Source organism: Cucumis melo, chromosome 7, assembly GCF_025177605.1.
Source record: "Cucumis melo cultivar AY chromosome 7, USDA_Cmelo_AY_1.0, whole genome shotgun sequence".
NCBI classification, from domain to species: Eukaryota; Viridiplantae; Streptophyta; class Magnoliopsida; order Cucurbitales; family Cucurbitaceae; genus Cucumis; species Cucumis melo.
Window position 1 is genome coordinate 29,229,189 of NC_066863.1, and position 6,837 is coordinate 29,236,025.

General features: G+C 30.7%; 1 long non-coding RNA gene across 1 annotated transcript; it reads right to left on the reverse strand.

Annotated features, from left to right (window-relative positions):
- Positions 1-2,034: 2,034 nt before the first annotated feature.
- LOC103494809 (uncharacterized) lies at positions 2,035-5,079 on the reverse strand. The gene is made up of 2 exons (XR_007822322.1): positions 4,284-5,079; positions 2,035-2,575 (listed from the first exon to the last, which is right to left on the reverse strand). It is a non-coding gene; the product is annotated as an uncharacterized LOC103494809 (long non-coding RNA).
- Between the last annotated feature and the right edge of the window lie 1,758 nt (positions 5,080-6,837).

The window sequence follows — 6,837 nt, forward strand, 5'->3', positions numbered from 1 at the left end:
AGTGTAATAGATTTTTTAAAATAGTTTTATCTTCGAACCTTTGTTTTTTCTTAATTATTATTTTTGAAAAAACTTTTTTTTTTAATTAGACAAAGGAGGAAAATAAACATCACCAAATATATATACAAACATTTATAAAAAGAAAATTAATGGATAAGTCTTACCCACACGTTTGAAATATACAGAATTTAATATGTAATTATAAATACTGTGTGTTATGCATCAGCAAAATTTGAATTTAATTAAATTAAGAAAAATGACAATTCTGTCCTCCTCCATTACCAAACTATTTGAAAATATTTATTATTTTCTAAATATTAAAAAATTTACTTTTTGTCCAAAAGACAGAAAATTCAAACAAACATCTATCAATAAATTTATTGATGTTTGTCTGAATATAATCTAACATTATCTATATAAAAAGTAAATTTTTGTTACATCTGTAAATAAATTAACCTCTAGACATAACTCATGGGATTAGACTTTAGAAAGCAATGAAAAGAAAAGATAATATCCTCCTCCCATTTTGTGTGTATCGAAGAACATATAAGATTTTGTTATACATAATTTTATCATAATGAATCTCACAAAAGAGAGAGAGATTTATTTTGGCGAAACATATAGAAAGAGGAAAGACTAAGGGAGAAAGATACAACACAAATGTGCATGCAGCTTCAACCAACGAAATCTCCACAATGTCCAGCAGTGTAGCAAGCACAGCTGTCGGAGAAAGGGCCACAGCCATACGCAGGATTGCACGGCCAACCTGTTATGGGACAAACTCCATTCCCTTTCCCATTTCTCATCATTTTGCGTGGGAAAGAACCGGCAGCATGGTGGTCGGTGACAAGTTTGATCATCTTCTCGGTAGGAGAGGCTGATTCAACGACGGTAGCAATCAGAAGCATCATCACCATCATCGTGGCCGCCGCACCAATGTTCCTATTCATGCTCTTCATTTTCTTCCTATTTTCTTTTCTCCTTCCTCTCTTTCTATTCTCTTCCTCCAATTCTATGCTTTGTATCTGCCTTCTATTTATAACCAAAAATGTGAAAGGCGAGCTTGATTAATCCATTTGTATATTTATCACGTTTGAATAATGTATAATTATTATAAGGTCGAGATTGAAGAATATCCTAGTCCTATCTTATCCCAATACATATTTAATAGATCATCTTTTAAACCACTCCTAGTTCTTATCCTCAAAGTCAACTAAAATAAATAACAATAATTGCAAGAGACCTTTAAATAATAGATCTTAGTACCTTAAGAAGTGACGATCAGTTTGAAATTATGTATCAACTATTGTGTCCAAGTACCTCTTATTATATAATAGCACGTGCAATGATATTTACAAATTTATTTACATTTGAAGTGATTTCTAGAGGACGTGGATCTAAGATTTTGGTAAAATTATCACATTCCAAGCGTTTACAATGTTGTACATATCTGTATACATTCAAGATTACAATGATAATTAATTAACCGCAAAGTTAACTTAGTGAACATCTAGACTCCCTCTAGATACAAGCCTTCCTCTCTTTAAAACTTAGGCTCGTCCTTAGTATATGACTATTAGTGGCAAAAATATAGACCCCTAAACTTACAAGAGTCCATATTTGAAGTTATCTTTCTCAGAAGAAATTGAATCCCAATTCTGTGTAAAAACGATTTATCATCACTTTGCTCCAATTTTAGTATAGAAAAATATACTTAACTTAAAAAAGATACGTTACACATGCTTTTGTAGATTAAAGGGTAAAGTAATTATAACTTTGTACAAATCGAGACAACAATAGTTTGTGTTACATCTCTAACATAACACATATTATTGTAGTATAAAGTATTTCAGTATATGAGTGTCCGACTATTTAAGTTGGGGAGACAATTAATGGTTAACTAACCCTAATAAAAAGTTGTTATATGACTTCAAACTCACTAATGATCATGATCATGATTTAATTTAATTATTTTACTACCCATGCAAAACTTTTCTTGAAGATTGTTAAAACTTTGATATTATTAGAAAGCGATGAAAAGAAAAGATAATGTACTCGTCCTCCCTTTTTGTGCATCTAACAACATAAGATTTTGTTACATAAATTTATCATAGTAAATCTCACATAAAAGAGAGATTTATTTTGGAAAAACATCGAAACAGGAAAGACTAACGAAAAAGAAACCAAAAAAAAATGTGCAACTTCAACCGACGTAATCTCCACAATATCCAGAAGTGTAGCAAGCACAAACGCCGGACAAAGGGCCACAGCCGAACGCAGGAATGCACGGCCAACCCCTTATGGGACAAACTCCATTTCCTTTCCCATTTCTCATCATTTTGCGTGGGAAAGAACTGGCAGCATGGTGGTCGGTGACAAGTTCGATCATCGCCTTCTCGGTAGGAGAGGCAGCTGATTCGACGACGGTAGCAATCAGAAGCATCATCACCATCATCGTGGCCTCGGCACCCATGTTCTTATTCATGCTCTTCATAATTTTCTTACTATTTTCCTTTTTCCTTTCCTCTCTTTTTCTATCCTCTTCCTCCAATTCTATGCTTTGTATTTGCCTTCTCTATTTATAACCAAAAATGTAACAGGCGAAAGCTTGATTAATTCATTTGTATATTTATCACGTTTGAATAATATATGTATCCCAATACATATTTTATTTAATTTTAATAGATCATCTTGTAAACCACACCTAATTCTTATCCTCAAAGTCAACTAAATAAATAACAATAATTGCTAGGGACTTGTAAATAATAGATCTAGTACCTTTAAGAAGTGACCAGTTTGGAATTATGTGTATCGACTATTGTGTCCAACCTCATAATATTAGCAAGTGCAATGGTATTTACAAATTTATTTACTTTTGAAGAGCTTTATGGACTACGCATGTGAAAGGATTTTGGTAAAATATTATCATACCTGCCATGAATATAGAAGGTAAAAGTTCAAGAAAGCCTACCACTTGCAATATTATACTTATTTGTATACACTCAAGATTATAGTAATAACCATAAAGATATAACTCGTGAACATCTAGACTCTTCCTAGATACGAGCCTCCCTTTAGAACCTAATCTCTTCCTAATTTAGTATATGGGTATTAATGGTGAAGAATTTAGACTCCCTCTAAATTTATAAGAATACTCCTTATTTGAAGTTATCTTTCTCGAAGGAATTGAATCCTAACTCGTGGAAGCCATTTATCTCTTTACCCCAATTTAACCTGCTAATTTTGAAGTGGAAGGTAGAGTAATTATACTTTTGCAACAATCAAAACTAAAATAGTTTGCTTTAGATCACTAACACTGACTATTGGAGTCTAAATTATTGGGTCACAGTAAATAACAGACTATTTAAGTTGGAGAGACTGCAACGGTCACCATTATTGAAACCTTATTTCTTCAACATTTCCCAGTCAAACTCAATAATTACTTACCCAAATAATCCATGTTTCCACCAGTGGACGTACTGATAAGTTGCTTGGCCAACAAAAACATTGATTCAAATCAATTCAAGCTTGAAATCTCTGTAAAATACAATGAAACTTTTTCATATATTCCTTCCCAACCCACGAGCTTCCCCTTCCATTATTCCACACATCCTCTTCTCTGTTATTTCATCCCTCTACTATAACTAAATAAGAACATATATATAAATTCTAGCTTCTTTTCTTCTCTTTCCTGACATTTAAAATTTTAAAAGACAGATATTCCTAAATACAAAAGGAAATTGAGTCCTAACAACACATTATTGTCGAACTTATATAAAGCAAATCACGTTGTTAACAAAAAGGCTCTATATTTGCAATTTGTTCTTAATATTACTAGATTCTTAATTAATATTCCTTCAAACGCTGCCGGTTACAATATATTGCCCTCTTTCGTATGTAGGGTGTGTTTGGGTTGGATTTCAAACATAATATAAGTTGGTTTCTAATAAATTTATGTTGGGCTTACTTTTACTGATTTGCAGCCCCAATAATGGAGAAACAATTGATGATCCATGAAGTTGAGGTAGGTGGGAATGCTTCGAGGAGGTGAGTTCACGTTTTCTGCCTAGGAATTACACACGTGGTAAGTACAAATTTTCTTGCGTTTCTTCTTTTGAATTTACAGAAACGAAAAGAAAGGAAAATTGATCTCTCTCTACTTTACTCTCTTCAAAGAAACCTCTCAAGCTTCACTATGAATTGCACAAATTTGAAGGAGGTAATACGTACACATGCAAATAAAGGAAGTAAAAAAGAAGAAGAATATGAACAAGGAAATGTACGTGGTTCGGCAATCGACGACCTACATCCGCGGAAAGGGGAAATTTTCTTTATTCTTGAAGCTACACTCTTCAAGATGAATAAATTTCAATTTCTTACAGATTTTTCATATTTGAGTGTTTAATGGTTAGAAAAATGAAACTTTAAATTCATGAAAGAAGATGGTGAAGATATCCTGAAAGACCATAGTGACATAGAAAACATAATAATATTACACGAAACAGCTAGATGGGATATCACATATTGCCACGGATATGATCACACTAACTCATAGATACGAGTGTAAAGTGATCTATGACAAAGACACACAACAACCATGCGTTATTATTATCACAAAATAGAAAACACACTAACAAAGACACCGTAGAAGCTGATACGAGACGACACAGCCAAGAGTCAACCACAATAGCCGTTCCGTTTGCAAGTGCAGCCAGTTAAGCAATCGCGATCGGTTTTACACTTCATAAGGATTCGAGGGCAGCCTACATTTTTCTTTCCAATATTTTGTGAGTACTCATTCACTCCGTCCGAAACTAATTGAATGATCTCCTCATCCACCCCCAAACCGACCGACTCTGTAAAAGTAGCCATAACCAACATCCCCATTACTGCAACTAAAGCAACTTTTTTCCACTCCATTTTTTTTTTCTCTCTTTCTTTGCTTTCTCTCTCTCTCTTGACTGGATCTCCGTGATCTTTTAACTCTCTCTATTTATAGACCTAACAACTAACTTGAGTGCATTATTTTTCTGTTTTTTTTAAGAACCCCTTATGCATTTGGTATCAATTAAATATCTTGAGGAAATATATCAATTTTTACGGTAAATATAACGTTAGATCAAGAGAGTGCAGAGAATATATATAATATTTTATCATATATTTTAATATTATATATCAAACACCAAGAACATTGTTAATGGATGGAGATAGCAGCACGTGGTTTTTCCTGATACTATTGTCCTTCTTTCAAGTTCCAATAACTTTATGATACCAAAAAAAAAAAGCCACGTTCCAAGGTTTACCTGCAATGTGATTGTTATTACTGTATTATTTCAAACATAAGAAAGATACCTTCAAGAGCTCCTCGAAATCAGTGAATATCAAACCAAATTCAACAAATTTATCAATTTGGAGAGGGTTAAAAGGGGAAAAATCGGAGGAATACCATCGATTTTCAAACTATTTATTAAAATAGAGTAGTTCTAAAACTATTTATTAAAATACTGCTGTTTTGATTGTTTTGATTTTCTTTCTCAGTTTTTTTTTTTAATTTGATTTTCTCGGTCGAGCTTAGAATACTCGACCAAAACAATAATATTTTTTAATTTAATAACAATTTATTATTATTAAAATTTTCTACCTACCTCCTGAAATAATTAATATTTATTTTCACGTCAACTAATTATTTTTCTTCTTCTTAATTTAATGTTTATTTTTTTACTGAAAAAAAAATGAAAAATTTAATACTTTACCTTCATTTATATTCTTTTAATAATTAAAAAATTTGTCATTCATTTTATGATTATCCTGATTTTATGGATTGTTTTAAATGTTCTTTTAAAAAAAATTTATATTAGTATAGTATTTTAAAATATTATTTGTCAAATTAATCTTCTTCAAAACTATTTATTGAAATAATGCTTTTAATAGGGAAAGGCAATTTTTTTTAACATCAAGAGCGTAACAACAATTTTTTTTCCTAGTTTTAGATACACTTGATATGTTATAAATTGTAAGCTGCATTTGTAAATATAAATAGGTTCTGACCATGTGTCAATTATGCAAGTAAAAATGTTGTTTTTTAACAAATTAAAAAATAATAAAAACAAAAATAAAAATTTTAGAAATCACAACTAAACCAAAGTAGTTAATCTTCCAATAGTATTGTATATATATTATCTAAGTCGAGCATCAAAATATCTTGGATTTCATATTACGTAGAGTATTACTAAATATATGGATATTTGTTTCACCAAGCAAATTTTCTAATTAAAATGTTAATTGAGAGTTTTGTGTGGATAGACAAGATGTATAAAAGTAAATACTAGATAGTATATTAGTATCATTTCTTATAAAAATCTACAATTGTATTTTTAGTAATTGTTTATAATTGAAAAATAGTTGAAGGTCGTAAATTAAATTTTTTTTTATATCATTACAACGTGTAAACATATGAGAAAACTCTTAATCTATCATATGTCTTGATTGTTCTTACATTTTTTTTCATATGTTTGGACAAACTATCTATGATAGTTTCGTATGGCTCCAAAATAACGTGAAACGTCACATATTATATTAAAACAAATACTCTTTTAAAGAATATTATATTGCTACTTTATATGATGCATGACTCTTTATGCTAAAGATCCTACCATATGTTATATCATTTGACTGTTCACCTTAGAAAAATCAAATAACAAAACCAATCTTTTTAATTTTAAAAACTAATATTTATCAAATCAAATATAAAAAAATTACATAAAAAACCCTAAAATTATACACTAATCCTCTTAGGTATAAGAAAAACTAATAAAAAAAACCGTAGCTTTCGCGTTC